This window comes from Gopherus evgoodei, chromosome 1 (genome assembly GCF_007399415.2).
Source record: "Gopherus evgoodei ecotype Sinaloan lineage chromosome 1, rGopEvg1_v1.p, whole genome shotgun sequence".
In the NCBI taxonomy this organism is placed as follows: Eukaryota; Metazoa; Chordata; order Testudines; family Testudinidae; genus Gopherus; species Gopherus evgoodei.
Genome location: NC_044322.1, coordinates 178,418,340 through 178,445,222, shown reverse-complemented (window position 1 = coordinate 178,445,222; position 26,883 = coordinate 178,418,340). Strand labels below are relative to the sequence as shown.

The 26,883-nt window shown below is 39.0% G+C and overlaps 1 long non-coding RNA gene across 11 annotated transcripts in view; it reads left to right on the top strand.

Annotated features, from left to right (window-relative positions):
- Positions 1 to 26,883, top strand: part of LOC115659560 — a 489,657-nt gene that overhangs the window by 439,313 nt on the left and 23,461 nt on the right. For all 11 annotated transcript variants that reach the window (XR_004002593.1, XR_004002587.1, XR_004002592.1 and 8 more), the window contains one exon: positions 386 to 449. This is a non-coding gene — a long non-coding RNA (uncharacterized LOC115659560). The remainder of the gene's footprint in view (positions 1 to 385; positions 450 to 26,883) is intronic.

The window sequence follows — 26,883 nt, the reverse complement described above, 5'->3', positions numbered from 1 at the left end:
GTATCTTTTTAAAAATTATTATAAGTGTAATTGAACTTAACTGTCTCCAATATTTTTATATTAAGTTCCATGCTAAATTAAAATCAGATAAGCATCTTTAAGCAAACCTTTTTTTATTTTCTACCAGGTGTGCGCTTCTGTTTTTGGAATTGTTAATACAATTTTAAAAATTAGAAAATAAAAAAGAAGAAAAATACAAATAACACAGTCACTTTGCCTAAGTGTGTGTGGCTCACTGCATGTTTTGCCAGTGGCCTTCAGAGGGGCGTTGGTTTCAGATCTTTAAAATTATGGTTACTATCCTTTTACATATTTCATGTTCTAAAAATACTTTCACAGAATAGACCTTCTCATTATTTCTCTCTTAATCGTTTTCTTGTTTTAGTGCAAGGAAAAATTACAACGGAAATGAAAAATGAAGAAGTTGGTTATACCAGAAATCAGTGAAGGTAATAGTGATCATCTTAAACATTTTTACATATATAAAATAAACAAATATTTTATACATATACATATATATATTTTAAATAAACAAAGCTGCGGGCAAGAACACTGAAAATTCTAATGTTAAAGCATTGTCTTTTTGTTAAAAGGGAACGTGACAAAAATAATCTTACAGATATCTGTTAAACTTTTTTCTTTTATTGTTTTCTGTTGGGAATAGTGCACTACTGGTTGTGTTTATACTTTTTTCTATGCAGCTTTAGACTAACCTGAAAAATCAATATATAATTTAGATCTTTTACAATATATATGAAATGCAGTGACCAATGTGTTTTTTTTTTTATGAAATGTTAAATACGTCTCTGTCATTCCTAGAAATGGAAATATCTGAGAAGTACTCTCTATAGCATCCATTAGAATCAATCAGTAAAAGATGTAAGCAGTCAGTATCATGTGTTTGATAATATAAGTATTCTAGGCATAGGGATTGGCTTTTATGACAAGATATGTTAACCCTTTGGCTTCAGCAGAAATCATGTATAAAGTTTTATTACTCTCGAATGCACACATGTTGTACATAAAATCATAGCAAGTTTAAAACACACATTTCTGGAAAATAATTTGTTTAAACGATTACAAAAAAACCCAAGTAACATACTGTAGATGTTCTAAGATTTAATCCACTAAATTATTCAAAAACACAATGGTCATTCACAGGCATTAGATCATTGTTGTCATTATCAAACTAGAAGTATTTGCTGCAATTTTCCATATACTGAACAGAGTATGGGCCTGATCCAATATCCCTATGCTAGCAATACTCTCACTCTCTTAAATGAAAATTTTGCGAGATTAAGGACTACAGAGTTAGGCCTTTAATGGGAAACAATTTAAGGCAGATACTGAAATCGAGTTCAGATACAGATTTTCAGCTGCAGATTTTCAATAACCTGCTAAAACCAAATCATCTCTACAGCAGTTATTTTAACAGGTACACCTCTGCTGCCAATATTTTAAAAATACATTTGTTATTATGCTGTTTTAGAATTACATTCATTTATCATATATTGATCTTTAAAATATTGAGATGAAATTGCATTCAAGTAAAATATTTAGATTATAAAAACATGTCTGTCTGTCTCACCTGTTGAGTTACTGAATATTTCTACAAAGGGCCTGTTTGGATGAGGCACCATATTTTGGGTCAGTGAAAATAAGGGCGAATTTGGTTTATGAGTTAATCGTGAAGTTTTACCAGGAAGCAATATTGTTTGGAATTTTAGTGAACAAAATATATAAACTAATTTCTGGGGGGTTATTTTTATATGCTTTGGTTAATAATCAAGTTCTTGGTAAGAAGTACCTGTAAGCATTGTAATATGATGAAATCTCCAACCAGTCTTTGCAGTGTTATATGCTGGAGCCCAGCTCTCATACATGATGGATTTTCAGATACAGTGGGTTGATTTTCATTGTTGGTTTCTAGTACATTTCATATTCAAGCATAGAAGCCAAACATATATTGTTCATATTATTTCACATCTAATATGGGACCCAATCCTGCATTCTTTGGGCCTGCAAAACTCCTATGGAAGTCACTTCGAATTTTGGATGCACCATTGTTACAAACTTTATGCAAAATAATGTTTGTTCTGATTACGGATAAAAAGATTAGATAATAAACCTGTTAAATATTGTAGGTTTTTTGTATTTTCCTCTTTTTTAAAAAAAGTAGCAAAGTTATTTTCTGAAGGCCAATCGTTGGATAATATATTTTTACAGTTGGTTTAATTATAAATGCTTCACAAGTTATTCCGTCCTAAGTATTCCACATTTCATTTAAAATGGGAGATGCTAGCTGATGGTGCCAATTGGCATAAACCCGTAGATCCGATCTTGTGGTAACGTATACTGCACAAGCTCGCTTCTATGGGTCTGTGTCACTCTGGTGATCTGGCAAAAGATTACATGACAAGCTACTTGATGATATTTGAAAATCTGATGTCTAAGTGATTGCCTCAAGTAAACGTGGATTTTGGACTTTTTTGTTAAACTTTTATTTCTGTTGTGCTTCTGTTCTCACGTGCCCTATTAGTGGTATTAAATCATTTTGTTCCATTTGATTTTTTTTAAAGCACACATCTTAAAATCAGAATAAAAATTTATACTCATATTTAAGGAACTTAAATATTTTTTTTCACAGAGCAAGGGTAGGGTATACTAGTTTTAAATAAATACATAACATTCCACAATGTTAAATTCAAATAGCATGTGGTCAAAGGAAATAACTAAATTTGGATGTCTTCTTGACTTTTATTTTACAAGACACTAAGTGACCACAGTGAGTTCTTTTAGAAATATAGTTGGATTCACATCATCCCTTTGCAAGTTTTTCTTAAAAAGAAAAGAACTGGATGAAACAGATTGCTAGCAGTGCCCTCAAAATAGACAAATATGTATTTTCATTATAATGTTAAAAATGGAACATGACTGAAAATAGAGTTAACTATATTTAACATTTTCAAAATCCACCCAGTAGAGAGCACATAGATATGTGGCTGCCATATTTGAAAGAGATGCTGAAGATGCGAAGAAGACTTTATGGTCATCGTTGGAAGCTGTGTGCATCCGGGTTGAGGTAGTAGGTTGTATGGTTTAGAGTTACACCCTGGGAGTTAACTGTACAACCTTCTAGCTTTCCTTGGAGCACACTTGGGCCATCGAGGAATTCATCATCATTTTAATCTGATCAGGGAAACTGTGCAAAAAGGTATTGTGTTACGGCTATACAGAATAATCACTCTAAAGCTTTATTGATGTTGAAATAGTCCTGATTACATGATTATTTCATTCACATCCTGTTATGAACAATGCTAACATGTTCTCCTAATGGACTGTGACTACACGCTACAGACACTTAGAAAAGAGTGATGATGCTTTAATTCCATTAAAAACAAGGCCTTAAAATTTGATTTTAATTTACAGATTGATAAAATATCAAGTATTAAATATGGTACTAATTTTCTCTAGGATTAGCTAATCCTAAATAGTTGAAATTTGTTGATATTCTGCTACTGTACAGAAACAAACTATTTAAAAAATACTTACTTCTCCTTATGACTCTTTGGAATAAATATTGCATCATGCTGCTTAGGTAGAGACATAGTATTATTGTTTAGTCCTGAGCTTTGTGTGGGAATGTGATATCCTTTCTTATGCATACATTGTCCTACATTGTCACCTGGGTTCTAACCTGGCGCTCCCCTACTCTTCCATTGTTAGATTTCAGACACCACTCTGCCCAAGAATCTCAGTATTGACTTGCTGCACTCCAGGCATTCTAGTTCTAGATCCTCCCATAGTTCTATCAATGTACCTGAATCGTGACCACCATACCCCATTTGTTCATAATCAAACTCAAAACTTAGTCTCTGTGCTAAACTTTAGATTTTTAGGATTTAATTCTGGCATACAGCCATAGCGCATCAGGAGATGAGAGACCCTGCCTATATCTCCCAGAGCTCCAGCAAGCATCTTAAAGAGAGTGCAGTATGTGCTCATTTCTGCAGCCAGCCCAGAGGGGACAGGGGGCCATGGTTCCAGCTGCTCCTGCTCTCTTTGCAGAGATTAGTGCAGATACTAGAGCTAGCCCTGTAGAGAACTTGTGCTTCCTGAGTGCAAGTCACCTATTTTTTTTGGGAGGGGGGGAGCGGGGAAATGATGATAGAGTTTAGTGGAGAGAAAAATACTTTGACCTATGGCAGTTAATCACTTTTCAAGCAAAACAGGTGGATGAGTGTGTATAAATCAGAAACTGTTTGATTTTTATGTCCTGTGTTAAATATTCTTATTGTGTACTTTCCCGTCTGTCTACTATGGCCCTAAAAAAATCATTTTACATTATGTATATGAGTACTTTTGACAGACATTTCATCAAATAGATAAAACAATCCAAGGACTATCATGTTTAGGCCTTGTAAGGTTTAAAAAGGCATTATATTTATTGATCAATTGATACAAGGCACTCTTACGCCAAAATAAGAATTCCACACAAGGGATTGCACTGATTTAACTAAATCAGTTTCTGAACCAATTTAATTAAATTGATACAACTTTCCTATGTAGACAAGGCCTTGTGGATGCGAAGTGTAAAGGGGATGAAATTTTGTAAATCATAGCATTACTAATAAGAAATATAATACTGGAGCACATTGTATTTTTTCAGCAGTGAGACCTCTAATGCCATCTTCCTAGCAAATAACAAAGGTTTGTATAAAATGAGCATTGTTCTATGTTGGCTGTTATATTATGTCCAGTAGCCTAGCTTTCTTCTGAAATTAGCATTAAATAGGTCATTCTCTGAGATTATTTAAATATGTGACCATTTATATATTGTGTTTTACAAAAGACTTGACAATGTTTTGCTGCTATCACCCTAAATCAAGGGCAGGAAATAAAACTCATTCAGTTCTACTATAAGTGAAGGCCAGAGCTTTTATTAGTGAGAATTTTTAACCACGTAATAAAGTTCCCAGCAAGAAAAGAAAAGAGAATATGTCCAATTTCAATGTACTGCTTGTACAGGTCCCAGACCCTTGGGGACAAAACAGGAATCGCAAACCAATGAAATTTGCCTCAAGCTGGAATCTCCGTTGGGGAAGAAAATTGGGCTGATAGGAGGCATGTCTTGAATCTGTGCATGATTGAAAAAGCCTTTCCCACCATGCTAACATGACATACCGTTGTCCACTCTTTGCTAGCTTTGTACTCATTTTTGTTATGGCTCAGAACCACAATTACTACAAAGAATTCCTGCCATCCTAACACTGTGACAAAGGTCAGATCAAACAAGCAATCTGCTGCAGACTCTCTTTTTTTGAGGTGCTTCCTGTATGTGTCAGTAGGAACAAGAACCCTATCTCACCCCACCTGCCATTATGAACAAGGTACGAGGATGGATAATCTGAAGGTCTCCAGTGAAGAAGCATGAAAGAGCTCCCCTCCGATCAGCAATCTTAAATTCCCCATGTTGCAGTGGGAAACAAGTAAAACGGTCTGGCAGACTCCTAACTGCAAGTTATCGTACAAGAGATTGCTGGCCTTTCAGTGGCCAAGCATGTGCAGAGGGAAATTCAGATCCTTTCCTTTTGATTTTCCTCCCCTTGCCCTGTGAGGTATGGGAGGAGAGGAAACCCATTTTTTCATTTTTTTTTTATTTTTAATTGAATTTGCTTTTGCTAATTAATAGCTGTAGCAAGGAGATTAGGAAATTGTACCTGCATGATAGATGCCTGGAAAGTGTAAGAGCTAGATTATGGCTTTTGAGAGACAACCTTGATTAGGAGATGGTGTGGAGTTGCTCCCAGCCAGTGGGGGTGTGCATCAGACAGTTTTAGTGAGCTGCAGCTGAGCGAGTTTGGAAAATGTGTTGCTCACCCAGGAGGCTGAGCTGGGGCCACTCCCAGTCTAGACAAAAATGTTTATTGTCCTCTTTGGATTAAAAGTGGCCCCAGTCATCACCAGTACATTGTCTTCTTTTGTTTTTATTTTCTTTTTTGTACTTTAATTCCTTTGGAAAGAGATGTCACTGCTATTTTCTGCCAACAAAGTAATATTTTATATTAATTTTACAAAATAAGGAGAATTGTTTATTCTGATCTGAAACCAAATAGAAATGACTGTTACAGAAACTGTGGGAACATTTCTTTGGTCTTCTAAATGCACGATATAATTATAATTCTATCCAGTATAGTTTATAGGTTGCCATGCAAATTTTCCGTGTGTCATCATTAACTTTAATTAAAATGTTTTTACTTTGCAATGTGTAATATGTTGTTTCAAGGGTTATCAAATTATGTGCACAAATTTATGGGAAAGTCAATTAATTTTGAAGCAGATTAAAGCAGAGAATGAAAAACAAAAAGAAAGGAATCTATTAAGTACAGCTGGATGGAGCAGGTTATATTCTTTAGTTTCATTTTGAAGCTATAAAATATGGTCTGTTTTTTTGCAAAACATAGCATTCTTGACCTTTAAAGATGATTACTAGGCTGCCAGAATACCAACTGATCAAGCAGTAATTAGCGTTGTGTTGCTGTGTTGTGTTTTCTGCTTTAGGAAATAAATGCACCCCTATAACATAGTTTATCGTGAATGTTTTAAAGTATAGGACAAATCTGGCAATATTTATTCACATAAGTAATCTTTTCTAAAGTAAGCCCATTGATTTCAAGTAGTCTCAGTACTTTATCTTCACTTATACTGCCTGTGTGCATAGGGAATATTCACATGGGTAAGTGTTGCAAGATTGGGTTTAAGGGTATGGGCATCTTGAACTCCTATTGATTTCTCTGGGAGACACAACTGTTCAGTACCTCACAGGGTCTGGTCCATGGAAAGAAATATTCCAACCGTTCTGTATATGTTATTGCAGACACTGACCAGCCAAATGTGCTTGTCAATTATACAGATACCTTTTTGGAGATTAGCATAAACCATAACCTGGTTCCAAACCCACAAACTTTCTGGGTGTTCAAAGTATGGATACAAATTTTTCAGGTGGCACCCATGCCAAATGCATATAAATCAACTCATCTGAGTAAGGTAAAGAGAATAGCAAGGCACAAATCCTAAGAAAATTTATACAGAAAGGACACTTTGGAGTTAAAAATCATGGGCCAGATTCATGGATACAGTGTGGATGCTTTGAGACAGTCCAGTGAAACATAGCAGCCATCAACCCAGTTTAGCTGACTGGTTAAGCCAGGTTTATAGCTATTCTGCATTGCCAAAACAATACGAAGGAGCTAGAGCATATCGGTGAATCTGGCTTTGTAAAGTTTTAAGTGATATATTTTCAAATCCTTGTTAGATATAATCCCTTAGATTATCAAAACTGAAAGAAATTTTAAAAACTAATTATCTTTTCATAGTTTCTGCTGATTTTCATTTAACGTGGACAAATGAAAATAAACTGGTCAATTTTACTGTAGTTTTTAGTCTCTTTCACTTTCTCTTGAACTAGCTCAAGGCACCAGTCTTTTGGCTTGAGAATGTAAGGGAATGTTTAAACCCAAACCAAAGAAATGTTTTCATTGACATTTTTAAAAGAGAGAAATCCACTAACAGCATTTATCAGCCTGTGAAACTTTTCTTTGTCACCATTCAGGAGACATACAATAGATTGCTTATCAGATAAAGGGGGAACAGAATTACACTTGATATTTTTTGTGTTATTTTGTCATGGTTTCAAATGACAACCTGTTACCCAGTCAGGGTGGTCTCCAATACAATTTCTTCTATTAAGTTATTTTTAATAAAACTAAAATGTTGGGTCTGAAAGAGTCTCTTTAAACATGACTATTACTTTTATTAGATGAGTAAATGCAAAAAGCTAATGCGCATTATATCTACCACAAGAATTAAGCTTATTTCAGCTTGGTCTTTTCTCACCTAGTAAAAATATTTACATCCAAGTGATGTTTTTTGGCTGTGTTTAACTTTGTACGTGGTTGTTGGGGCTTTCAGCTCTATTTTATTGCTAATGGTTTAATTACAATTTATGTGGCAATTTCAGTTACATTTGATGCAGTATTTCCTTTCCTCCACCCCCTCTTTTGTATTACTGGTTTGTTCCTGTAAAACACACACACAGTAGGGAAGAGACTTGTGTTTCTGCAGTAGATCTCACATATGAAACTTTCAAAGAAACATTAATTCATATTTCTACATGTGTGGGCTAGGATAGGAGGAGAAAATACTTGGAAAAAATAGGTGTATTCTTGTCTTCTCCAAGAGCAGCACAACATACCCTGTGTAGAATTCTCCTTTTTTAGATAGATATGTATGTTCAGAATTGGTTGTGTCCAGTCTTCAGATTCATGTGATTAATATTTAACTTGGACCTATGCAATGTTGGCCATATGTCTATACTATGTGGTCATGTAAGACCCCATGTTCACTGCCATAATAGCACAGATGGAGTGCCCGCTGTCTTTAATGCCCTGCCCCCACTTCCTTTGGAGATGGAATTCTCACCTGAATCACACTGCTTGTAAACCTGATCTAATGACTTTTCTTTTTGGTGCTGGGTGTGGTGGACAGGCCTAAGTGCAAATGTTTCTGGTATGTTCAAGCCAGCTGGCCAGCACACCAGGAGCATCAGGAAGATGATGCAAAGTCAACCACAACACACTGTGTCCCAGACTGCTCGCATCAGAGTTCAGACAGTCTTGTCTGCTACCTGCTTTTAGAGTCATACTGTATTTTATTATTTTCTTAGTATATTCATATATATTCTTTTGCCATTTACCAGTTACTGCCCTGATCTGTGCATTTTAAATCTCTCAGCCAAACTACTTGAGCTTTTGTTTTCAGTGTTGGCCTTATGCTTATCTAGGAAATAGATACCCTCATATAACCATTCATTTCTCGTATATGATCTTCCACTTGTCTCTGGTTCACGTTTGAATTTATTTCCCTGTTGCTCCATTCCTACTCCTTCACTTGCTGATGACGAATTTGCTAGTGACACAGCCTCCAGAGACTGCAGAGAAGCACAGAAAAGACAGATTTGGGTTTTGCAGAGGTTTGGGGTTTGCCCACAGTCAAGGAGTACTATGGGAGACTGAAGGGGAAGATGGAAGGGGAGGGAGGAAAGTGTTCTAACCCCAGGTGCACAGGGAGCCAGGTGGTTAACCAAACCGAACTGGAACACAGCCGGCATGGAGGGGTTGTGTCTGCTCTTCCAGCCAACAGACTGGAGCATCAGTCTTGTGACAGGGTTGTATGACACCATAACCTTTGATTCAGTGAGCAGATACGACATCTTTAACCACTACATAACTCTTCCTACACAGAGCCTGAAAATTTGGGTTTCATATGGGTAGATAGATTTCAAAGTATGTTCTTGGATTCTGAGCCTTCTGAGGTTTCCCCATGCATAGACCTGCCTTTCTAGTTTCTAGGCAGATCCACAGTTTTGAAAATAGGTGATTGATAGTCCTTGAAATGTACTGTGTGTATTTCATTTTGCAGTGATATGCACTGTGTAGATCTGAGAGGAGAGTCAATAGAACTCTTAGAAATACCTTATCTGCTACAGTCATTACACTTTGGTGTGGTAGAGTAGCTTGCTTATCTATATTTTTCTTTATTTAAAAAAAAATCTAATCTTTCTGATGATTCCTAAAAATATGCTTTCACCTTCTCTTTACATGACTACCTCTTTGGGGTGAGAGTACCTCAAACTCCATGCGTATTCAGGGTTGGTTCAAGGTTCTGCACGGCCTCATGAGGCTGATCAGCTGAGCAGATGCACAGGAATGCCCATTCGCTCCTTGTATGCCATGGACACAGACCCCTGTGAGGATGATCCAGGGTTTCCATTGCTTCACGCAACTGGCTTTGAGGAGTGTGGCCACTATTTTAGCCCATATGAAGACTCACTCATGTTTATCCTGACTGGAGGGTGGATTCACCTCTCTGACCACTCTTACCTTTGCAGGGCTCAAATGCTTGGGCTTATGCAAGTGAAGTGAATCTCACCCTAAGTCTTTGAATCCCCTGATGTGACTTCCAGCAGTGGCTGTGTTAACTTGTGCCAGTTCTGAGGGTGTCCTTCTGTGATGTAGAGTCTTGTCCCGAGGAACTAGATTGTGACCAATGGCACCTCCTATTTTTCATTGAATGTCTACCAGATTTTGAAAGTTTTTGCCCTCTACCAATCCAGGCCACATTTAATTAGCAATGACCTATATACATTAAGATCCTGATTAGATTTCTGATTTCTCGAGCCTGATGTTTTATAGTCATTTTCTGAGGCAAGTATTCTAAAGCACTAGGGGTTAGATTTGGTATTATGGGCAGGCTTCAGGATACAATATTTATTAATAAACTGAATCCTATATTGGAAAAGGATTTCATTAATATGCCTCAGTACAATGTACTAGAAGATTGCTGTTTTGCTGAAATTATTTGGCTTCTAGTCTAAATATCTTATTATTCACAAGTTTTATTGTTACCATTATTGACATTTCTAATGAAAACCAGGGCCAGTTTTTTTTAAACGAGTAACAAATAAGTAACAAAGTTAGCACCTAAATTCCTGTTTAGGGTAAAATATTTAAAAGTGCTTAAATCTTGTTTTCAGAAACATCTTAGGAACCTAAGTCCCATTGACTTACAATAAGGCTTAGGCTCCTCAGCGCTTTTGACAATGGGACTTAGGAGCCTAAGTCATGTAGTCACATTTGAAAATTTTCCCCTTAGGTTCATAAATAAGTGGCCTGATTTTCAGTTTGATCCATGTGGACTGCTCTGTGGTGCTGCAGTTGCTCAGTACTTCTGAAAATCAGGCATTTATTATTTGTCCAATTATGGATTTACAGGACATGCCTAACTTTAGGCACTCAACTTTTAAAACATTGTCCTAACTTTCCTACTATTGTACAATTGGTGCTAATACTGTATACTGATTCTGTAGTTTGTTGACATTGTGCAAATGTGAAAAATAAGAATATTGGCAAAAGGATCATGAAAGAAATTAGCAGCTAAACACTGAGCTCATGTAATATAGGCCTGAACTCTGCTATGTGCTGTGCAGGTGCTCAAAGGGGGCTGGTGAGTAAGGATCTTTCTCTTCTTCCCCACATGAAAGGGCAGCTCTACATTTTTTGCTGCCCCAAGCACAGCAATCAGGGAGCCTTCGGTGGCAGTTCTGTGAGAGGTCTTCTGGTCCCGCGTCTTTGGCGTACCCGCCGACGAATTGCCACTGAAGCCGTGGGACCAGCAGACCTTCAGCAGAAACGCCACCCTCACGACAACTGGCACCCCCTCACCGGCTTGCCACCCTAGACACGCGCTTGCTGCGCTGGTGCTTGGAGCTGCCCCTGCCCACATGAGGAATTCTGGATCCTTCCTTGGATCTGCTGAAGGGGCTTTTGCCTTGTCCCCTGTTCTGCGTTCAAGCATGTTGATGTCAGTGGCGCATGCAGGCTTCTGCTGTGAGGAACAGTCAGCACAAGGTTACAGTGGGCTCTCGTGAAACACTCTATGCTGCGGCTGCTGGTATGGCTCTTGTGCCAGATAGGATTAGAATCACTCTACCCCTCTGCCCTAGACAAGGCCTTCAAGGCAAGGGCAAGATTTTGCTCATAGTGAGGAAAGCTCAGAAATCAAAGTTAATAGTTGGCTGAAAATATTTGAAATATATGTAAAATGTATTTGTCTAGCTACGTTATTAATTAGTTATATAGTTATGCAAACATACAAGATGTTTTAGCAATATAAGGAGATAAGTTTAAGGTCCCAACACTGCCCCGGGCCTATCTAGGGTCATGCCAGTCAGTAGGCCAATGGCATGGGGATCCATGCTAACAGAAGGCCCAGGTAATCTCAAGCAAACAGTGCTGTATCTTTCAGTGTGAACAGCTGTAGCTTTGTCATGAGGATGCCCTTTAAATTAGGAGAAGCTGGCTATTTTACTACTGCATAGAGTCTTCATTTCTGTATGTGACCCTAGTTTAATGATGTTCCTTATTATGTAACATGTTGGTAAGGCTGACTTCCAGTTTTATGGATTGTGCCTTGAATTTATCTGTGCCTAAACTCTTTTTTCAACAATGACTTACTACAGGTCTAGTGAAAATATCTTTGGTATTTTTGGTCAGTTCTCTTTCCTTGGATAATGTACCATTTAACTTTTACTTGATTTATAACTATTGATTCTAGCAGTAACATTTGTTTAACTTATATTAACAATAGACTGGATAAAAGATCACATTTTTGGTGATTTTCAACTAGGATTTTCAATGGCTCCTCACAGTGTTTCTGTCAGTCCCCTGGCAGTATATAGAAAATATTTTATTCACTAGCCTCTGTAAACAGATGAATTTCCAGTTAAGAAAAATAATGGCACCAGCCTTTTCTGGAGGCTAGACAGAAAATTGCTATTCATCTTGTGGTTATGCCGCCCTTCTGCAGTTCTGTCCTGCTGCTAGTGGCAGTGCTGCCTTCAGAGGTGGGTGCCCGGCCATCAGCCGCCGCTCTCAGGCTGCCCAGCTCTGCAGGCAGTGCTGCCGCCAGCAGCAGCAGAGAAGTAAGGGAGACAATATCATACCCCCTCACTTCTGTGTAACTTTTGACTTTTGTCTACAAGGGAGGCTAAGGCAACTTTTGGGGGGCTATAGACCCTGCAAACTCCCCCACCCCCAGCACCACCCCTGACTGGAGAAAAGAGAAAGACCGAAGGGTGGAGGAAACAGGTGCATGTCTGATCAAGGGAATTAGGAGAAGGATAAAGGAGGAAGGTAAATTGAAGTGGGTATATACAAAAGTGTGTAGGGGGTGCATAATGGAGGGGGCTCTGGTGTATTTGTCCATGGGAATGTAGGGGGTTCAAGAAGGCGGGGGAAGCTTGAGTGTGTGTGCAGAGGAATACAGGGAGATGCAATGAGCAAAAGAAGTTTGGAAGATGGTGAGAGGGGAACTGGAATGTATGCTCTGGCTGCTTTGCACTGTTCTGATGAAACAAAGTGCCTTAACTCTCCTGTCTACTCTGGTTGCTCTATGCAGCTCCAGGGTGGCATAAAGTAGCCAAAATTTACCAGTGAATCTATCCATAGAAGTTAAAATAAAAATGATTAAAAGTCAAAACTTGGCATCTTCAGGTAATTAAAAATGTCAAATGGCAATGACTCTCTTCGAGTTTCTTGTTTTAGTCCTCATGTATAATCTTTTTTAAGGAAAGTCACAGATAAAAATGACATGAAAATTGAGTTACTGTTGAAAATACATAATAGTGATTTAGGGTAACATACAGTACAGCAATGTTGCAATCCTAAAAGCAATAATTACGAACCAAGAAAATTCAGAATTTAAGTATAAACTTAAATCCAAATATGTTAAAATATGGAAAAACGCAATAAGGGCATTCAAATATACTGAATTCTGCCCTGTACTGACACAATTTGGGGGATGGGGGGAATCTCATGTGTCTTTAAAAATCAGATTAATCTGATATAGGACCACAAACAATAAAATGCCACAATCATAGTCCTATAGTTATTGTATAGTTTCACTACAAGGCAAAGTTTAGGTTGTTGGGAGCCATAACTGTGCCTTAACTGAATTTCCATACTTAACAGGAAGTAGCAGGAATCCAAAATTAAGAGCCTGAATTAAAAAGGATAAGAAACTACCAAATGTTATGTGATGCATAACTAATCTGTAAAACTCACTACCATAAAATAGCGTTGAAGGAAACCCTGGGTAAAATTCAAAAAATTCAACGATTGTATGAAAAAGGATGGTATTTGTAGTTGCACTGGGACTAGTAATTCTCCTTGTTTCCAACATAAACTGGATAGTTGCTGGGCTCAGGAAGAACTTCCTCCTTCTGATAATTTTTACAATTACGGTCATTACAGGAGAGTTATGCCACCAAATGCTGATCACTTCCAGAGACAGGCTGCTAGACTAGGAAGATAGTAATTATTCCATTAATGAGCTATCTCATTAATTCAACCTACATGTCACTAAATTTGTTCAATCCATAAAAATCTTTGCTATTGCAAGTCTCCAGCTGATTAAAAAAAATAATTATCAATGGTTCAAATTTTCCTATTAAAACCATATGGAGAGTATGAGCTGTCTTAACACAGCAGTAAATATACTGGAGGATATCTAGATCTTAACTTCAGCTATTTCAGGCATTGAGTTCAGTGCCCTAGATGTCAAAGTGGAGTTTTAAAAAATCCATTGAGACAGTTGTTTTGAAAAGGAAGCTAGTCCATATACACATAACTATATTATACATGGACATCATTTTCAGTATTCCAGCTTATAAAATTGCATTTTTGCATACATTTAATATAGGAATCATTAAAAAATTATTTAAGAAATATGCTACTAAAATATTGTCAGAAAGTAGAATTGTAAGAAAAGAACATTTAGGGCTGGTGTACACTACTGTTTAAGTCAATGTAACTTATGTCTTTCAGGGGTGTGAAAAAGACAACCCTGAGCGATGTAAGTTACATTGACCTAAGCGTTGTCCACACTGGCGCTATGTTGGTGAGAGATGCTCTCCCGCTGACACCTCTTGAGGAGGTGAAGTAATTATGCCAATGGCAGAGCTGTCTCCCATCGGCATAGCATAGCTTCACCAGACATGCTACGGCAGTGCAGCTGTGCCGATGTAGAGCTCTAGTGTAGACTTGCCCTTAAATAGCCATTTATATGTGCTATAAATTTGTCTTAAAATGATCTTCAAGCACCAGCAAGGTACCCTCTGGCTCTTATTGCACACAAGGGAAAACATTAGATTGAAATGAGCTTCTTCATATCTGCAGCCAACTTTGAAGGGGAAAATAAACATTAAAATGTGTATTCATTCTTTTAAAACGTAATTAGCAATTTAGTAGACAGATGCTAATTATCTGCAGACATCTGCAACATGTGATCTATTTTACTGTATTTGTGAATCTGAGTTAGAAAACTCTACAATGTAGTCCCACCATAATCAGCTGTTTCTCTTCTGGTTTGAATTTGAGAGAACTGTGTTAAAGCTCAGTTACACCTATAAATCCACAATCTTGTATTTTATAAAGTGAATCTCTGAAAACATAAAGCCCCAGATGCTCTGTTTACATTTTTTAGACTTGATCCTACATCACTGAGGTTTCGTTTTTCTGCTTGGTTAATTTACCCAAATCCAATACAACTCCATACATTTACATTACTTGTGGTATCATATTAGTGAGAGCAACTATTCATGACCACTGCTTCTAAAGCTAGTTCTAATTGAAACAATTATTTTTCCTAACAGGGCCAAATTCAGCTGCCTTATAACTTCATTAACTTAATTACTCACAGCAGGGCTCAGTTTGGCTTGGAGACTAAATTTTCCTTTCCTCACTTCAGTGCAGACCGAGAAACTTCGTTTGGATCTGCAACTTGTTTCTGAACAACTATTTAATGAAAATCAAAGCTATACTATCACAGTTTTTGGAACTTCTGCTTAAAAGTAACATTTAATTTTTACCCTTATGACAAAATTAGTTAACAAAAATAAGCGCTCATTAATCCATTAACACATGTAAAACACCGGAAATAGATTAGGCACTTCAATTTTAATTTTTTTTTTAATAATTTCTTGTTTTTCTTAGTCACAAAACTCCATGCCCAATACAAGCAAATTCTCTGGTCTCAGGCTTGCATCTCAAATGTGTGCAGAAGCCAAGCATATATAATACCTGGCTATTAAAAGATAAAAATTCCCCTACTATAGCTTTTAGGAGAAATATGTTCATATATTTAATAGAGTAAATTAAAATATATTTAAATAAAATTCAGGCTCAATCACCCTTAGAAGTCATCCTTTGCCAACAGAAACCACAGGGTGGTATCTGAGATGCCACAGTTTATCACTATGCTTGGAGTCAGAGATGCCAGTGATAACTTTTGTAGTTAAGAGTTGCCAAATGCTTATTTTTTAATACCTGCTTTTCCTCTGTGGGCTCCAATTCAAGAAAATACTTAAGCATGTGCCTAACCTTTGACTTTTGAGTGGTATCGACGTAAATGAGACAAGTTGTGTTTGTTAGGCCTGGTCTACACGACGAGTTTATGTTGAATTTAGCAGCGTTAAATCGAATTAACCCTGCACTCGTCCACATAATGCAGCCATATTTGTCTACATAAAGTGCTCTTAAAATCAATTTCTGTACTCCTCCCCGACGAGGGGAGTAGCGCTGAAATTGACATTGCCATTTCAAATTAGGGTTAATGTGGCTGCAATTCGACACTGTTGGCCTCCGGGAGCTATCCCACAGTGCAGCATTGTGACCGCTCTGGACAGCAATCTGAACTCGGATGCACTGGCCAGGTAGACAGGAGAAGCCCCGCGAAGAATTTTAGTTCCTGTTTGCTCAGCATGGAGCGCTGATCAGCACAGGTGACCATGCAGTCCCAGAATCAAAAAAGAGCTCCAGCATGGACTGTACGGAAGATACTGAATCTGATCTCTGTATAGGGAGATTCCAAACGACAAAATGCCAGAATATTTGAAAAAATCTCCAAGGCAATGATAGACAGAGGTTCAACACAGTGCTATATGAAATTTAAGGAGCTGAGACAAACGTATCAGAAAGCCAAAGAATCAAATGGATGCTCATGGAGGGAGGGGCGACTGACGACTGTAGCTCTCCCACAGTTCCCGCACTCTCCAAAAACCATTTGAATTCTTGGCTGAGCTCCCAATGCCTGTAGGGTAAAAACATTGTCCCGGGCGGTTCAGGGTATATGTCATCAGCCTCCTCACCCCTTCCCTCTGTGAAAGCAAAGGGAAAAAAATCTTTTCTCACCCTTTTTCAATGTCACCGTATGTCTAGTGGATGCTGCTGGCAGACGCGGTGCTGCAGCACTACACAGCAGCATCCCCTTGCCTTGCCTTGCGGACGGCAGACGGTACAGTATGACTGGAATCCATCATTGTCGTCCCGTAGGTGCTCCTGGCTGGCCTTGGTGAGGTCGGTCGGGGGCGCCTGTGCAAAAATGGGAAAGACTCCAGGTCATTCTCTTCTTTAAGTTTTGTCTAATGGAGATTCAGTCCTGCCTGGAATATCATGGCAGCTGGAGGCTTCTGCCTCAGGCTGCTCTCCCAGTCAGCAGCACCACGTGGTCGTGCCTACCCCAGCCTACCCCTTGCTACCAGGGCTCACAATCAGATACTTAGACCTCTACATTTTGCTGCAAATAAAAAAATTTGCCGTTTAGAACTGTGCCCCAACATACATATCCTGGGACATTTTGTATTTTACCAATGTCAACCAAAGGCCCACACACAAATGGAGATTCAGTCCTGCCTGTGCTCCTATCCTAGTGCTTATCACAGATTCCCATTTTCAGCTATAGGCTGAGCAAGTGCAGAATGATGGTTCACCCTACTTCGCTGTAAGCCAACTGCCCTCCCCTCCCCCCTTTGATCTCTGTTTGCAGATGCAATAAAGTCAGTGTTGTTTCTTAGTCATGCATTTTTTATTACTTCATCACACAAATGTGGGGATAATTGCCATGGTAGCCCAGGAGGGGTGTGGGAGGAGGGAAGCAATGGGTGGGGTTTTTGTAAGGGCACCCCTTTGAATGGCATGCAGTTCATCATTTCTGTGGGATGTCTGGGGCTCTGACCTGGAGCGGCCGTTTGCCTCTCTGGTTCTTTAATAGGCTTGCCTGATATTCTAGGCAGGACTGACTCTCCATTAGACAAAACTTAAAGAAGGGAATGACCTGGGGAGTCATTTCCATTTTTGTCCAGGCGCCCCCAACTGACCTCACTGAGGCCAGCCAGGAGCACCCATGACAGCAGCAGACAGTACAGTATGACTGGTAACCATCTTTGTGAACTTGCAAAGCAGCAGTCGGTACAATAGGGCTGGTAACTATCTTTGCTAACTTGCAAAGGCAAGGGGATGCTGCTGTGTAGCACTGTAGTACCGTGTCTGTCAGCAGCATCCAGTAGACATAGGATGACAGTGAAAAAAGGCTGAATGGGCTCCATGGTTGCTGTGCTATGACGTCTGCCCAGGCAATCCAGGGAAAAGGGCGTGAAATGATTATCTGCCGTTGCGTTCATGCAGGGAGGATTGACTGACGACATTTACCTATAACCACTCGGGAAAAAATTTTGGCCCCATCAGGCATTGGGATCTCAACCCAGAATTCCCATGGGCGGGGGAGACTGTGGGAACTATGGGATAGCTACCCACAGTGCAACGCTCCAGAAGTCGACGCTAGCCTTGGTACTATGGATGCACATCACCGAATTAATGTGCTTAGTGTGGCCGTGTGCACTCGACTTTATACAATCTGTTTCCAAAAATTGATTTCTGTAAAATTGGAATAATCCCGTAGTGTAGACATGCCCTAAGACACATGCTTAAGTACCTTGCTGAATTAGAGCCTAGGGTGAAATCCTGACTTCACCAGGGTTAATAGGAATTTTACCATTGACTTCAATGGGGAGTTCTTCCTGTATGTGCTTTTGTCTCTTTATATGCACTGCTTTAGCTCACCTTGATTTCTTAGGGCCTGATACAGTATAAAAAATAGAGGTGGCTACAGCCTTAATATGAAAGGGTTAATTTTTGTTTGCTTCTTTTTTAGTCGATGGTTAGATGTCTCAAGGGTCGTGTAATTTACTGCAGATTTTGTAACACAGAGCAAATCTGGTCATTGTTTTACCGCTATTTTTTGACATGCTTCCTATGATTCTGTGACCAGAAATAGCTTAATGCCCAATGCTGCCTCCATAGACCTCTGGAACTCCCATTAGGTCATTAGTGAAAGCCTCTGTATAGTAACCATGTCTTTACCTAAATCCACAGAACAGCAGCGCAAAGGATTTGGAAAACATGGAGTGAATCCCGGCCCCAGTTAAGTTTACAGGAGTTTTGCCATTAACTTCAGTGAGGCAAGGGTTTCACCCACACTCTTTCAAACAAGATGAAGGAAATGTGTACAGTCTACAGTGATGACTGAGGAGTCATGAAATTGTGTGGCAGTGTAAGAATGCAGAAGTGGAGGCTAAAAAAATTTAAAGTTTTATGGAGGAAACACTTAACTTTAAATGAGGAAAATTTTATAATTGTTTTTCTTTTCTAATTATTGTTACAACCTACCAAGAAAAGTTGTGTTATTGCCATCATTAGAGGTAGTCAAGGCAAGAGCAGACAATATACCACTGGGGATGAGGTATTAAACTATGGAAACTGGCCTGCAACTGTTGTCTAGATAACCCTTTGGGCCACTTTTCCTTAATTTTTATGAAACTGTGAATGGCTTACCATGTTTGGAATAGCATTACCCAAAAAATAATTATTATTATTACTTATCTGAAACTATACAACCCAAATAGCTAATTGTTAGGATACTATCAACAAAGAATCATGGGCAGAAAAGGTGACTGCTATAACTGTAAACTTTCAGTAACACAGAAAACATCGTGCAAATCTTTCACATAATTTTCTATCAAATAATGTTCTTTGGAGACTAGCTATTTGGGCTCTTGGTTTTCAGCAACTTTTTGTTTTTTCAGATAAAACCTAATATCTAGGGATATATCAGTTTTCATTTTGCTACTGTTCAGTGACATCCACTGAAAAATTACTATAATCTGTGAATGAAAGAAAGGAACATCTATTCACCATCACATACATTAAGATTTCATTTCAAAGAGATATCAGTAACACTTAGTAAAGCAAGAGTGTGCTGGGTGATGTATCTGTAGACGTAAGATGTAACAATGGTAAGACATTTCAAACACACCTCTGTAGCAGCGAAGAACAATTAGGAACACACATGAGCAAGCTGAGATGCAAAAGCATGAGTTCTTTCCAACAAAGCCAACTGAAACTTCAAAAGGGGCATTCATACTTGTGAAAACTCCAGATGCATCATACCTAAAGAACAAATCTTTAGCATTTTTCTTTTAAAATACAGTTACTTAACACTTTTGCTAATTATTGAACTCATGTTCAAAGAGAGATTGTTGTTTAGTAAGGTCAAATAACATTTTAATTTCTGACACTTAGGATTATTAAATACCCAATGGATTTTTTAAAAATATCTTTTCTAATAAAATTATAGTTTGAATTTGATATTTTTCATTCCTACCTCCACTACTTGATTTGAGACATTGGGTATAGGTTCAGGCTGTGAATTCTGGAGCATCTAAGCTGGTCGGCACAGTGTAATTTTGTTGGACTGTGTTTCAGCTAGTGTTATCCTGTGATGTGATCTCACCTCTGGAATCCATGTCTGTCACTTTTCACTTAGATGGTTCATTACAAACATGATGACATCCCTATGCAGCAGGAAAATATCACTATCCCTGTTATTCATATGGTGAAACAGAGGCTCAGAAAAGTTAAGTGATTTGTAAGCTCATACTAAAAGTCAGTGTCACCAGGGCCATCTCTACCCATACACAAACTATGCAGCTGTGTGCCAAATTGCCCCAAATTTCCCAGTGCCCTATGCAACTGCATGCTGCATCTAGCTCCAGCGGCCAGCCCAAGCCCCCGGACGGCTGAGCCAGCCCCTCGTGGACTGCACACAGCAGGGCCCAGGATAGCAGTCTCTTCCCCTGCCCCACCCCCTTCCCTCAGCCCCTACTCCGCCCCTGCCCTGCCTCTTCCCACCCCTGCTCTACCCCAACCCTGCCCCCACTCTACCCCTTCCCCGCCAAACCCTGTCCTCTGTGTCCCACGGGACTGCAGCAGGAGTCGGGGTCAGGCCCGCCCTGCACTCATTGGGCATTGGGAAATGGAGCTACCCCAGCCCACTACACTATGCCGGCTCCCAGCCACGACACCGGTGAGTGCTGGGGGGCAGTTCCCCTCCTTCCCCCAAGTCTGGGAGCCGAGGGAGCAGAGCAGGCTGGGGCTGGGTCAACCCTTCCTTTGTTTCAGGATATATTTTCATTATACAATAGAAGAATCTGTGTCTCATCAGTACTGAAAGTTTTAAAGGTCTAGACTTTGATATTTAGAAATATCCACATAAAATGATTGTTTTTATTTTTTCTTTAAATATTGCTTCCACAACTGCCAAAGCCTATTGCAATTCCATGTCATTTGTTTTATTAGCAGTGCTGATGACATGCTAAAACTGAGGCCAATCAACATAACAGCAAATTTAGACTGATGAACTAAAATTTTTCCTCATATTGTGTTTGACATAGGGCCAAATCCTATAGACTAGGAATTGGCACCCTTCGGCTCGCAGCCTGCCAGGGTAAGCCCCTGGTGGGCTTGGCCGATTTGTTTATCTGCCGTGTCTGGAGGTTTGGCTGATCATGGCTCCCAGGCCAATGGGGGCTGCGGGAAGCAGCACAGCGTGACGGATCTGCAGGCCACAGGCCAAAGGTTGCTGATCCTTGCTATAGATCTTATTCAAGTAAATGTTCCATTGACCTCACTGTTACACCACTGTCAGTTTCTGACTGGAATTCATGGTCTTGGCTTTAACTTATAAATGTTTTGGGACCTGGCTTGAGAGATTTCCTCTTTCTCTGTGCCATGATAACTCGGTTGAGATCAGCTGGAACTCCTTTGGAACAAACAGGAGATGGTTATTGGCAGGGCATCTTCCATGGAGGCTCTTCTCTGGAATTAGTTTCTTTTGTGGGTTCACCAGACCCACCAAAGTCTATTAACCTTCTGGACACATTGAAAGACCCATCTTTTGTCCCTTACATTTGTGTTTGAGTTTGTGGTGTTCTTACAGTATATTAATGAGGTCTTGGTCTAGCTTTTCCAGCATAGATGAGCATTTTAATTATGCCACTTCTTGTGGGGGGAAACATCTGTGTAAAATCTAAAATTCTACAAACAATTCAGAAACTATAAAGAAACCAGAACAAAACATCCACATTAGCAATTTAAGACACTAAAGGGGGAATAAAATAAAGAATTAGCAACATGTAAATACAAATTATTTCAATTTTTAAAAAAAGTAAATTATCTTTAAAAAAATATTTTTCATTAAAATTCATTATTATTCATTCTGTAAAGTCCTGATCCTGACACACTTGCACTAAGTAGTATTTACTGTAGTCCCTTTGATTTCTCTGGGACAACATGAGGAGTAAGAAGCTACTCAGCTTGAGTCAGGGTATGAGAATTGGGTCCTAAAGACTAAGTGTTGACTTTAAGGCACAGTCCATTGTAAAGAGCTGTGTGGAGCTATGGGAGGTATTCTACCTCCCTGATGCAGAATGCTTCCTGGAGCTCCCCAGCATGGCCATTATTACACACCTTTGAGGTGCGGTTTTCTCCTCCTCCCCCCCACCCCGCGTTGCTCTGATCCCAGTGCAGAGTGGGCATGTGGGCCTGGGCCTGCCTCCCCCACCACGCACACACACACAGAACATATGGCTCTGGAGAAGTCCCTGTATTCCCTTGAGTTCAGGGACTGCAGTTCTGCTTAGTGCTTATCCAGAAGTTAAAGCTCTGTGTTGTCTTCTTATCTGTTCCCCTGAAGTGCACATCCATACAAAGGCTTGGAAGAGTCTGGCCTTAAAGTCAGAAACTTCTTTTATAAACTGAACTAACTAACTAAATAAATAAATGGAAGTCCTTGCTGAGTAATGACTGTAAAGTTTGGCCCACACAGACTAGATGTTCCTTCTTCAACATGGGGCTTTATTGTTCCTTTTTAAGATATAAATAATCACAAAAAGAGGGGGAACCAGTCATTATGCACCCTAGGGCTCTCCTTGGAAATGAACACAAGTCTTTATAATATATATGACAACATGAGAAAAGAAGCCCAAGAATGTCATGAGAATGTAAGCCAGGTTATCCTTGACAAGAAAAGAAAGATGCTTAGAAAACATTTGAGAATCTGATATGTCAGTGCAAAGTCAGTTGCGTCTGGGAAGTGTGAGGAGTGGAAAGACTAGAATGGAGTGAAAGCAGTTATGGAATAATTGTATAAAGTTGGTGTGAGTACAGCAAATGGGCAACATGTGTATGTAAACTTATGGAAATCTATGGAAATGAACGCAAATTAAAACCTACAGGTTTTTAGTTTGAAAGTGTTGGCAAATATGCAACACCTATTGTGCTGGAGAGGTGGAAAGAAAGATAAGATACAAGAGATGTGGTTTGTTTAGGCCTCAACTATATTACTTAACTCATCTGGGAACTACTAGGCAATAACTCATACAGTGCAGGTCATGATTCCTTCCTTAATCATTTCCACTTGGTGGAGGGCTGCCATCACCCCACCACCACTCGACAGCTGGTCCCAGCTAGTATGAGGCTTAAGAGGTCGGGGAAAGGACTTGTATCCTTGCTGTACCAGAAACTAGGTGCTCCAACCTTGTTCCTTAGCTTCTTTAGGATAAGACTTCCCTTAAGTCCACTTCCAATTCCTGTTTATTAGTGAACCTTATCCCCTCTGTACTGGATATCTGCACTGGATACCTGCCTCAAAGAGGCTTCAGCAATTAGCTTGGATATATATATATATATATATATAGGCACATATGCAATACCTATTTTACCTACAGGTAGCACCTATTTTTACTTAAAGACAGCCAACTTAAATTTGACTTAAAATTTAATTTTGTAAAATAAAACCATAATAGCAATATGAATATGTTCCCTTTCTGGAGAGAACCCCCCCCCACATACTCTATAACAACAATTGTTTTCAAATACATGAACAACATTCACCAGCATTGTATGGAATCCGAATATTGCAGTGCTATAGATTCTGAAGGGAAAACCGAGCATGTACAAAACTAAAACTGACATCACTGATTTTCATTGTTAATGGTATGAGGAATGTAAGTGGTGTGTTCATAGCATACGTACAGAGAAGTTAGGTAAAAACATAAATACTGTTGCTGGAAAGCGTAGCAATATAACACTAGCTTATTTCTTAGAAAATAACATACAAGAACCCATACATACAGAGAGAGAAAAATCAGGCTGCTTCCTAAGGCAGCGAGTCACAACTCACCATGTGATTGTCTAAGCTGGCTCTTTCCAGACTGACTGCTGCCCCCAGAAGCTTCACTACAGAGCCCCTAGCCTGCAAGCAACATCAGAAAATGCCCCGCACTTGAAGTGACAGCTTGCCATTCCAATACAGTCCTCAACACACCACATTAAGAAGTAAACCAAGAGAATGAATAAAGTGATCTTTAAAAATTCTTTTAATAATGTAAGATGTTAGTTATTGATAATGTAGGCAAAGAAGTGTATCTGCCTGCAACATATGGGATGAGATCTCTCCTCGCCCCTGCTCTGGCCTCTTTATGCTGGTAAAGCAGCCAGAGTGATGTAAAAGGGCCTAAAAACACTGGATCTGACTGGGGGAGAATTGTCTTGACCCTAGAGTTGAGGAAGACAGACATCAGACTGTCGTCTGAGGACCTCCTATCAGTCCCTGACATATGGGTTGTTTCAGGGGCAGGAGTGCCATGGGTAGCTGGAGTCAGGCTGCCATAACTTAGACAAGGCTCCAAAGCCATCTAAACCTGCAGAGCAGTGCGAGATGGAGATGACACAAAGTTGGCATAAAGCCATGTTAGCCCTCTTCTTCCACACTCAGTGAGTTCTGTGCTTTACAGCACAGAATCTCACCCATAGCTTTTACATTGACAGTGTACTTTTAACTCATCACAATATGCGGTGAGAACTAAATGAGCTCAAATTGCAATATTCAGATCTGGATTTCAAGCACCCCCCAGTTCTGGGGTGTTTTGGTTTGGCACATTACAGTGACTGGGACCAGCTGTGAAATTTTGATGCAAGTTCAAAGTCCAAAAAAAGAGAAGTTTGGAGGGGTTTGGATCTAGGGTTTCAGTTTAGGTCTCTGAACTTAAATACTCTGTGTATTCAAGTCTGGTGCTGCCTAGAAAATTATTGCTTCAAGTTCCTTTGCTTCTGGTATATCTGGAGAGTTGATGTAACAAGGATGGTCTCTGAATCTTTACATTCCAAGAGGGGGATAATCCAGTTCAGTATTTCCACAAAGCAAAATTACTTTTGGGAAAGAATAATAGAGAACTTGAGCCAAATTCTGACCAGTTATTGTTGCTCACATCTGGATAAGGTACAGACACTACTCTGGAGAATTGGAGGGTAGCAAATATTGTGGTTAGTTGTTGAAAGCTGTTTTGGATTAAACCAGTTAAACTTACTTCAAGACAAGGGAAAGGGGGAGAAACTATAATTTAAAATCGAATTATAAAATACTGAGATGATCATAATAGAACCTAACCATGTTATTAAAACACAAGAAAAAGAAGAGTCAGCTGACATAATTTTCTTGGACTTTTACAAAATCCCTCATGAGAGACTATTAAAGAAGCCATGGAATCCCTTGGTGAGGGGTAATGTTCTCTCATGGATTAGAAACTGACTAAGAAACAGAACACAGGATAAGAATAAATAGCCAGTTTTCATCAGAGCAAAAAGTTAACGATGGGGTTCCACCAGGTTCCAGTGCTAGGGCAGATGTTGTTTAATTTGTTTATTAACGATCTGGAAAAAGGGATGAGAAGTAGGATGGTAAAATTTGCAGATGATACAATTATTTATGTTAGTCAAGTCCAAAGAAGACTCTGAGGAACATCACGGTGACCCATCAAAGCTACAAAAATGGGCAACACAATGACAAATTAAATTCAGTGTCAATAAATGCAAGGTAGTGCACATTGGAAGGAATAGTTTGAACTGCTAATGCATTTTACTGGATTCTAAATTACCTGTAGCAGTTCAGGAAAGAGATCATTGTTGTAAACAACTCAGTGAAAACATATGCTTAATGTTCAGCTGTGGTAAAAACAAGCAACAAAACCTAACCACCTAACTATTAGGCTACTTAAGGAACAGGTGGGAAATGATACTGATAAGGCCATGACGATATTATATAAGTCATTGGCATCCCTATATTTGCTTTTGATCGCCTTTTGTCAAAAAGGATATAACAAAAATAAGCAGGGGTTCAGAGGTGGGTAAATAAAATTATTAGAGAAATGAAAAATCCTCTGTGTAAAGAGAGATTGAAAAGATTGAGACTGTTTAGTTTGTAGAGAAAAGAAGCAAGATGGGAAATGTTTATCTGTTATAGACACAGTAGATAGGTTGTTGTGCTGCCTTTATACTGATTCTCACTACTAACCTACTCAACTAGTTCTTTTCTCTGCTTAGTTTCCTTAAAATTCACTATAGAATCTAGAGATAAGAAAGACCCTTTAGCTTGTAATGTTCTAAACTTTATGGCTGTTTTGAGATATATGTACAGACTATGCTTATGAATACATGTATCTGTATACCGGTATATAAAATTATGCTCATAGTCTACGTAGGAAATGTACAGATATACACATAGTTGTAATATACTTGGAGTTTTGCTAAAGATTTTTGTTTCATAGCATCTCATAAAATCTTATTCTCAAAATTAATTCAACTGGCTTGGATATAGAAATACTGGATTGAAAATTGGATAAAGGACAAGAAACAAAAGATAATGATAAATAGTAAATTGTTAAATTGGGGGGGAACAGTAAAGGGGATTCCACAGAGATGTGTGCTAAGTCAAGTCTTATTTAATATCTTCATTAATGGGCTAGAAGAGGGAGTGAACACCATATTAATGAAACTCAAAGATAACAGTTAACCTGAAAGATTTGTGAACTCCAATGGAGACAGAAAGTTGATACAAAGAGATCAAGAGAGATTAGAGATATGGACAGATAATAGGAAAAGTGAGATTTAATATGGAGAAATGCAAGCTACTTTTGTAGCACAATAACATTGTATACAGCTAGTTGACTCGACTGCTTATTCTTTGGGGTTCAAGCCTCCTTTGTTCTCCCCTTTTTGTGTCTGGACCTTGATTGTCACACAGACAATGCAGATA